General features: G+C 28.5%; 1 pseudogene; it reads right to left on the bottom strand.

The window, feature by feature from the left end:
* Positions 1-7,853: 7,853 nt before the first annotated feature.
* On the bottom strand, positions 7,854-10,159 carry LOC105622870 (annotated as a pseudogene).
* Between the last annotated feature and the right edge of the window lie 738 nt (positions 10,160-10,897).

Raw genomic sequence — 10,897 nt, 5'->3', positions numbered from 1 at the left:
TATATATATATATATATATATATATATATATATATATATCCGTATGGAATACGTATCTATTCAATACAAATAGTTTTTATCTTGTAGTAAAATCAAATTGTTGTGTAATCGTAATTGATGTAAATTATACGAAATCGACGAAATATATAATAACAAAAATTGTTCAGTGATTTAATAACTTTGATAAATATTTAATTTTAAATCTTTTTTTTATTTAGATTTTGTTCTGTATATCAAAAAATCATTAATAATTTTAAGTAACTTCTTATTAAAAATTTAATGTTTGGAATAATCGTCAATTTTTCTTTATATTTAGTATGTAAATTTATTAAATAAGTCATAAAGATTGGAGCTTTGACTAAGACAGTGATTAAATATTAGCTCCTTGCTTGCTTTTTGACATTTATATTTTTAACATTACAGAATTACAAGTATATTTTAGTTAGAAGTTTAGAACAATTTATTGTATGCAAAGGCCTCTTAAATCGCTGTCTTTCGCGTCAGATGGATGCTAGTGATTACGTGTTTTGTATAACCGAAAGTTATAATTATTTTTATGGAAAATTGTTCCTCGTCGCTTTTCGTGAAGTCCATTCGCAAAGTCTAGTTTGGTGTTTCTTCGAAGATTCTTGTACAGAAATGGAATTAATCCCGAGTTTTTTCTGCTGTTACTGGTAGTAATAATTTTGTTAATGAGTCAATGATATTTGCTATACATTTTAAAATCAAGTTGTAAAATTAATTCAGTGATATATTTTAACATACAATTTTCACTTTCTTTGTTTTATTAAATGTTCTCCTCTTAGTAATAATAATGTTAGTAATAATACTATCTTCATAACAATAAGAATTTAGTATATTATATGATCGATGTGGATATACAATTATTATTTAAATTCAAATTATTAAGTGAACAAATTTAAATTTTATACAAATAATTTACTAATTTTTCGATGATTGCTCTAATAAAAATATAGTTACGAATGTGTATATTCAGTTTTCTAACTGTTATTTTAAAATCATTTTTAGGTATTGGACATCCCGCCATTGCAGAATATTTTTAATTATTAATATGTTTTTTATAATTTGATTGTTATTATTTATACAATATGTATACGTATACACTTTTCTATGATAAAATACATGCAGATATTATGAGATTATAATTTAATATTGATTTTTGTCGATTTACATAATTTTCTTCAAACTTTTTTATAGTCTTTTAACAATGTTATCATGATTACATGAGTTGAATTAAAAATGCGTGGGTACAAAAAATTCGAGATAAGTCGAATAGGTATCCTCGTATTAGCAGGATATTAATAATTATAATTTTTGAAAAATAAAGAACTGTTAAATTTTATATGAATAAATTTTTCAATATAAATGTTCTTTAAAATCCTGTTATTATCAGGTTCGGCTCATCTCAAACGAGTTGGTATCCGAGAAACTTTTGTACCTATACATACAAAAAATTATAACAACGCATGTATTTTATTATTATTAAATATATTCCTTCGTAACCACTATTTTGAAAGGAAATTCTTTTATTCTATTCATTTTTAATAAGTGATGATTTTTAGTGATGGGTGGTTGAACATATTTTCTCGCGAATTTTAATATTATGATAAAAAATTGCAATTGACACATGCTATCAAAATTATTACTATCGTAAGTGATCTGGAAGATTCGGGATTTATACCTTTAATAAGATCACTGGTGTTTGACGGAATGTTTAATTTTTTTTTACGAATGGACATTGTCAATTTGAAGTTCATCCGCCACTATAAAGATTGTTCTTTATATCGGATGCTAACTATAGCGTAGCAGAAGGTGGAGAGATCTTGATACGTTTACATTAATTGGATAAATTATTTTGAACGCGATGAAAGTGCTCATAAATATATTAATGACTTTATCGTTTTATAACCGTACCCCAGGAAAAAATATTTTATATATAAAATTATGTATATTTATATGTATTTGTATGTAAAATTATATGTAAAGTTATATAAAATTATATATAATTTTATATAATTATATGTAAAACATTTTTTTTTCGAGAAGTTAACAATTAATACGATTTAATTGTGATTTAAATATATCATTCTACGTTTGTCAATATTTTATTAAACATTGGTTTAGAAAAATTTATGTTATTATATGTATTTTCGATGTTTTCATATAATTCCGCGTTACTAAAATTTGTTAGTTATGCTCTTATAATATCATTTTTATTATATTTTGAACAGCATTTATAATTCTATATTGTATTTTAACAATTAATATTATTCTAATATTGAATTTTATAAAGAATTTCAAGAAAAGATGATATCAAAAAAATTAATGTAACATCGTTATCGAAATACAATAAAATAATTAGACATAAAAATACAAAAATAAATAAAAAATATATTTACTTTCAAAACGAACTACAAATTGTATGCATATCATAACACAAATTATAATATATTTAACGGGTATTGATTTTTGTTGATTCACATAATTTTCTTCAAAATTCTTTATAGTCTTTTAACAATGTTATCATGATTACATAAATTGAATTAAAAATGCGTGGATACAAAGATAAGTCGAATAGATACCCTTGTATTAGCGGGATATTAATAATTATAATTCGCTAAATTAATTTGTTTGAATATTCAATTTCGAGTTTTTCTTAGGATTCAACAATTTTTATTTATAGTAGATACGAAGTTTTCTTTTTCTCTTCAGTTCTGACTCCCTGTGTGATGGTCGTGACATCATGAAGCTGCCTCCATTCTGTCCTCTGTTATTTCAGTGAGTTCATGCATTGGTCTTTCACAAATTCCTATTATTTGATTAATCCATCGAGTTGGGGATCTTCCCTTTGGTCTAGTTACTCCTTTTATTTTTCCTGAATAATAAGTGTCTCCATATTGTCTGGTTCTTTTCTCATAATATGTTCAAAATATCTCAACTGCTATAGTTGGTATGTCGCTAGAGATTCTCTTTTCGATTTTGACTGCTTTTAATATGGAGTTGTTTAACGATGGGATTCGTAGCATCCTTCACCAATAGAACATTTCAGCTATCGTTCTTCTCTCTGTCTACTTTATCGTCCAAGACTCATTTCTTTATGTCAATATCGAGAATACCAGGCAGTTAACCAGTCTTGTTTTCAACTTTTTTAAAATTAATCCTTCCAAATCTTCATTAGTTTTTTTATTGCTATCTTGGTCAGATCACATCTGTGTTTTTATTTAAAGGCCTATTAATAAACATTGTATTATTGAAAGATTTATTAAATAAAAATGTAAATATTTTCTTATTGCAGAATCAGAATTCGAATTTTTTTTTAATTATATGTGAATTTTATGTTATGGATAATTTTATGTCATGCATACAATTTGTATACAAGATATCTTATACATATAAACAAAATGTGTAAACAAAAATGTTGTAAAAATGTATAAGCAATTTATGTATTTTATATTTTATATTAAAAAGATTTAATTGTATTTTTTGTGTTGTATTATATTTTATTATATTTTATTATATTATATTGTGTCTGATTACTTTATTCATTATAATTCTTTCTTTATGTTCTATATTTTGGTATCAAATAAATACATTGCATGAAAATATTAAATTCATATATAATACATTAAGGGCTGATTATTTTATCTTCGGATAAACTAATGGTAATAATTTTCCTATTAAATAAACAAAAGAATATAAGTGTAAGAGCATAAGAGAATAAGAGAGTAAGACAGTGAGCTGAAGTTTACCGAAAAGTGGAACAACCCAGCCTAAAACAAATCCAGCTAACCTCAATTATACGTAACATGCCTCTTAGTTCAAATTTGTTATATTAGAATATAACTATATATGTATATAATATAACTATATATGAATACAATACGTGTGTTATATTACAATAATTGTTACATGTAATTTGATGTTTTGCTGAGAAAAAGAGGATCGCCGTTAAAAATTGGTAAAGGTAGTGGAGAATTTCTACAGATTGATCGTTTTTGTTCATTTAAATTTTCTTACAACTTTAAATTAAAGTAGTAGTTAATTGTAGTTTGCTTACAATTAGAAGAATTCCAATTTTATTCAACGGCTTGCAAATTGAAAATATATTTGATAAAAAAAACAAAACAACCTTTTTAATACTATCAAAGCTAGTATTAAAATTTGTATTTTAATGCGAAATGATTAATAAATAGTAAATAAAAAATAAATTAATTAGAAATAAAAATATAAATGTAGAAAAACAAATTGTAAAAAAGTCACTATAATTTATTGTCCGTTTAATTGCTGAAATCGCTGAAATAAATCTATCAAATTAATAGAGATTTTAATGATATTAGTAATTTATTTCCATCACGAAACCGCAAAAAATAGATATTGTTATTTAGTTGACAACCATTTCTTCAGAGGGCAGTAGTGCGCAGGGGTATTTTACGGTTACAGGAAAAAGCCTTCACGTTCTCTTTGGTCGGACTATCACTAATGTTACCAACAGCAGTTTCCTTACCGCAGATTTCCAGATTTTGCAACATGAATATTTTTGTAACATTTTAAATAATATATATAGGTTTATTTATTTATAAAAGATCATTAAATTTAAAATAATGCGATGTAACACAAGCATTAGATATTTTTATATTGTAATATTTCTTTTTATTATCTGTTGTGGCGCATGTAGAAACTCTAGTAGCTCTCTCTGATGATAGTTGGTAACGAGATATATATCATCGAAAAATATCAGCAATTTTAAAATATATGTAATAGTTAACGTTTTCGATTTATTCGGACAAGATATCGTAATATTAAAAAAAGAAATACAAAAATGATGTGATGATCTCAAAAAAGATATCCGAATAAATTTTTAAAATTTATAAAAGAAATGTCATAAATTTCTAATCATAATGTCACAAAAAACATATAAAAACACTTTTAATAATTTATTATGTAAATAATAATTCACATTTTTTCTTTTCCTTTTTTATTTTCTGGATAATCATAGCAACACGGCATAATATTTATTAGAACATTAAATAAAACCAATATTTCTAAGATTATTTTGTATTTGTATTGTAAGATCGTATTTGTATTTGTATTGTAAGATCACAATATCATGATATCAAGATCATGATATCAAGATCAATCATGATATCAAGATCATGATATCAAGATCAATCATGATATCAAGAATGATTTAGTTATAAATTTTATTAAACATATTTTTCAATTGTATCAATAGAGTTCTCTCTCTCTCTCTCTCTCTCTCTCATCGTGATTTAAATGATTTTATTCTAATAAATACTAAGAAACCTCTATAAAAGAATACATGAGAATGAATTGCTTTTCGTTTGGTCATTTGTACTGTTACTATAGAAGTATGAAACTGAACAGAAAATATTAAATATTAAAATATGTTTTTATTTCTTTGCATTATTAAATTTCTCTTGATGTTTACTTGATAATTTTTTATTACACATTTCTTAATGATACGCTTTTCATACTATTTTATCTTCTCTTGATCTTCTCTTTCTCTATCGTATTTTTCATGTTAAAGCAATATGATTCGAAGTTGTTCTTAGCGACTCTTTTTCTTTGTTTGTCGTTTTTAGTGATATCTTTCCGCTTCGTTCACCATTCGTTCGCTGCTTTCTCTGCTGAGGCGTTCCTTGTCATTCGTAATCATTATTTTTTTCTTCTTGTTCGTCTATTTTTCTACCAAGACGCTGTTAACGTCGATATCAAACGTAACTCGAGGGTGAAAATAAATTTTGTGGGAAAAAATACGGTATCCCTTTCTCTTCTTTTCAACTAGGCCGACCATTTGCTTTCGATTTTTTTCTCTTTTGCGATTTTGTTCCGTGCGCCGCACTAGCATCAGGCTGCTTATCCGAACAGTCTGACAATTCCAATAGAGTCTCTTCCGACTCGTGCGTCAATGGCAACGGACAGAAAAGGAATCTCGGGACATGAGAATCGTCCTCTGCCTTTACTCTTATCCTTTGAACTGACCTATACATTCTCTCTCAAGAATACTTCTTTTTTTTATTACAATACTCACGTCTCGATACAATTCATTCTGGGGCCTATTACCAAGATTGTTTTCTTATCTCCAACGTCGATCCTTGGAAATATTTATTAGTCGTTTGAGACCTTCTTTTAATTACTGATCGGTAATCATTAAAGCGGTCAACCGCGATAAAGAAGATGCTAGTCTTGCGAAAAAAGCGTAACAAGTTCGAGGAAGAAATGATGCCAATAAATATGACTATATATCTAAAGATAAATATCTATATACCTGAAATGTATTCGATCAAATATATATCTATTTCTTTTCTTCAAAAAAATTTTATCGCAACTTTTAATTCTAATGTTAACTATTAATAATATTTAAATATAAAATAAAACTGTAAATTCAATCTATATATACACACATATATATATATATATATATATATATATATATATATATATATATATATATATGTGTGTGTATTGACACACACGCACGCACATATTATATATATCTTCACAAATCTTGCAAAAATAAATATCGAAAAAGATTTTGTTTTTAATATAATTAATTTTCATATTTCTCTGATATTTCTTCTACAACATTTATTTTTTTCTATTTAATATAATTAAAGAAAGAAGAAAAGATTATATTTGATTTATCTCCATATAAATATTTAATATATCTCTCTTCTTTCTTATAAGTTTTATTATTAAAACTTATTACTTATTATAAAAATTTAATAAATTAGGAATTGTATTTATTAAAAAGAATGCCTTCTTATAAAAATAAGTTAATATGTAATTGAAACGTTTTCTTATATTTTCTGGTATCTCAATTTCCTTTGAAATTCCATATCTAATTGTATCATATTTTGTAAAACCTTCAATCTAAGGTCCTTTGATGCCGACAGAAAACTCAAACTTTTCTAAAAGTTGTTGATTATCGTCCCTCGTAAACTTATATCAGCACGTTCAATTGATTGTTGGTGATATATAATGAACACCTACGTTTGTCAAGATCGTATTTTTTTTGCTTTTGATGAAAATAGTCATCACGCCGTCGACTGTTTCATTGTCGAGAGAGAAGCAACTATCCTGTACGTCCTCGGTCTTATCTCTATACAAATCATATACATATGGCAATCTAAATCGTCATGCTGTGGAATCTCGTCCAAGTTTATAGACTTATAGACTTATTTAATTCTATGTTGTAGAAGAAATCCTTAAAAAATTGACCAAAATTGATTGTGTCAATTTTCGCAAGGAATCGAAGAACAATGTTTTTCTACAATTACAATGGGAGTAGCAGGAGTCTGTTGATTTTGTCATCTAGTTTATTAATACCGTAATAAACATCTAGGGATAACCCTCGTGTCTTCTTTATGGTGCCACCTCTACGACTTTTCTCTGCAAAACGGAATAGTAATGGGCATATGGAAATTGAATCACACTTTAATGTATTTTGTTATCGAACCATTTAGCATTATCTTGGCTTTTATCACAGGAAATTGAATCAAATATTAATTTACCTGATTAAACAACGAGTTGTTTCAACTATGATATGTCTTTGAAATATACACTTCGGTTGACAAAGCGATGGCATGGGATTAGCTATAACTTGTAGAAGCTCTTTAATGTGCGTGTATGTGTACGTGCTATCTTCGTTAATTTACTAACGAGACTACTATATCATGAATCTTTGTTTTATCTTATCTATTTTAGCGTCACGTGCCTTCTCTATAGGCACTTTCCACGGTGCTTTTAAAGAGATTCCGGTTTAGTTCCTCGAAACGAAACGAGTGTGTGATCAAAACATAAAAATGATGTCACACACAGCAAAGCATCAATTTTGAAATCTGCGTAGAAGAATCCTTTTGTCATGCTCACAAGCAGTTTTCAGCCAATAAACAGCTCGCTTATCTTTTTTATCAAATCTTTCTTGTATTTTCTCATAAATCGTGCGAAATATATAACCAGATGATTATCAAAATTTGTCAAAACATCTCTAATGTAGTTTATACTATTAAGTTTATATATATTTTATATATATATATATATATAAAATTATATATATATTTCATTAAAATTAAATATTAAATAACTGTATAATGCTCATGTCATTATTCAATGCAAATATTTTAGACAACAATTTGATCGCCATTTTTGAATATATGTCTGCAGTGCGGAATATTCTTTTATCGATGTGTCCAAACTAGGCGCACGCAGGTTATTTACTTTAAATGTGTAAATCATCAATAGTCAGTATCGATACGTCGAAAGCACCGCCGAGATTGAAGATCAGAATGTTCCTTTCACTACTATCCTTTTTGTCGGGTCTGTAAGCGATGGCGGCTGCGGTCGGTTCGTTAATGATACTCAGGACGTTCAAAGCGGCGATAGTGCCCGTGTCCTTCGTAGCTTGACGTTGAGAGTCGTTGAAGTACACCGGTACCGTGATCACAACGTTTGTGATAGTCGTGCCCAAGTAAGCTTCCTTCATCCTGGTCAAAATCATCGAGGAGATCTCTTCGTGGGGAAGAAAGATTTCGCTTCCCTCTTGTGTAATAATACGCAACGAGTAATTAATGAAGCGGTACGAAGATGAAAAACATTCACCAGGATAAAACTTATGAAGGAAGGAACATGCTTAGTCAGTACGATCGATCTAGTTCTTTACGCGGCACAAGTATTTTTTTTCCTCTTTCATTAAGCGCGTATATCAGAACGGGATTTTCCTCGCTATTTATATACGTCACTTTATATTGCAGTCAGATTTTTGCTCACTGTCATTGATGACTGGAAGAACTAATATTTTATGTCAGATGAAATCGACGTGATGAGTCTTCAAATCATTTATCATTTAGTCTTTTAATTTGTAAAACTGTTTATTTTTTAAGTTCTTCTTGCATATATTTAAATTTTTCATCATATATTCAGATCGCTCAACAAAATATATTTACACTGAAAAAAATATAGTAAATTTTAATAAATATTTAGTTGAATACTGCCAACTAAATATTTATTAAATATAAAGATATATTTGCTAGAGATATATTTATTTGACAAGAAATATTAATTTGATTTAACAATCATTTTTTTTACTGAACAAATATTTACTTACTGTAAGTAAATGTTTAGTTGGCAGTATTGAATTAAATATTTATTAAAATTAATTATTTTTTCTCAGTATAGTTTTAGTTATTTATATTAGACTTTTTTCAGTATGTATATATAGAATTACTATGCCAAATTATTCTTAAAAATATTTTATTAAATGGAGGAAGACTAATTTATTTGCTATTTATAAAATAAGAATTAAAATTGTAAATTTCAAGTAGAAATTGAAATTAAAATCTCGTCTTTCTTTTATTCTCTTTCTCTATGCTCCCTTTCAGAATTAAATATGATTTTATCTAATTTATCTTTATTATCACGTTGGTCGACTAAATTGTATCGAGATGTAGCCCTAATTGGCGGACGTGAGTCCAACAAGACAACCACTTCAAAAGGAAGCGGTTGCGGCTATTATCAGCATCATAAACACGGTCCGTTACGGCGGACTAGTCGTATCCCAAGTCCGTATACGAGCGATAGTAGATTTCGAAGCAGCGAGTCGATTTCGGCGGCGCCGAAACGAGCGCATTACCGACTTCACCGGTACTTCCGGTGATTCCTTTCTTCCCTTGTTCTAACAATGGTGAAATACTGTAGCTGCAAGGAGAAACAGGAGCAAAAACAATGGATACATTGAATAAACTAGTGATCTTGTCAAATCGCTTGATCTCAACGCTTGATCTCTTACTGTTCAAATTTTATTCATGATTGTTGCTATGTCAATAATGGGATTCAAATTTTATTGAGATAGTATGCTTGTTACGACTCGTGTAAAAGACTTAAATTGGAGACAAATTTAGTCGATGCAAATTTATGCAAGAAAGCTCATCAAAACGTATTGGAATTCAAAACTTATATTGAGATTCTTTGCTATCTTGTCGATCAATTGTTTAGTCTTCGTAAATAACGTAGTTTGTGATAGATTTCCTTGATCGTTAACGATAATTTTCACTTTGGGATAACGATATATCTTGATGCGGGTAGTGACGAGATCGATGCTGGCCGCCGGTACTGTCATTGCGGACCTGAAATTTTGAAAAGCAGCGACGTGGACTTGATCGTTGAATCGCGGTTCCGTTGTTTCGTAACGTCCCCGGCGTTGTCTATTGTCCTGTCAATTTCGGGCCTTCGCCGTACCGAGCATCATAATTAAGCAATGAATTATGTAGGAATTGAGGGCCGATTGTATCCGCCAATATTAACACTTATTAGTAAGATAAATTCCATCTACGCACTATGAAAATTCTTACTTATTTTATTTATTAAGACGAAAGAATCTTACTTATTTAACAAAACAATATCTTTATGCATCTAGTTTAACATTTTCGCTCAAGGTATCGAACGTTCGATACCAGTATTAATCTTGTCGGTCTGCCCATGTTATTGCGTTCCACAACGTTGATTGCTAACAATATTTTAATTATCACATATTCGATTAACAATTAATATGACAAACACAGAGGGTTGATTAAAATGTTGATTGCAATACCGGCGACCAATTACACGATGCTTTGTGGCAGAAAGTGAGGCGCGATAGGAAAACACGAGTGCAAGATAAATGTAATTTTAACAATCTACACATCTTAAAATCCTGTCTCGCATGACAATTTTGAAAGCGACCAGAAAATTTGATGTGAATCATACGTAAATTCGACACGTGACACGTTGACTCCCTCACTATCGTATAATCTGAAGAGGGTCGAACGATTCGTGACCAGCGTCGTGAACTGAATGACGAACGAAGGGCGACGATCAT

Source organism: Atta cephalotes, assembly GCF_000143395.1.
Source record: "Atta cephalotes unplaced genomic scaffold scaffold00049, whole genome shotgun sequence".
In the NCBI taxonomy this organism is placed as follows: Eukaryota; Metazoa; Arthropoda; class Insecta; order Hymenoptera; family Formicidae; genus Atta; species Atta cephalotes.
Note: the sequence above shows the minus strand (reverse complement) of the source record. Positions and strands in the feature narration are given on the sequence as shown.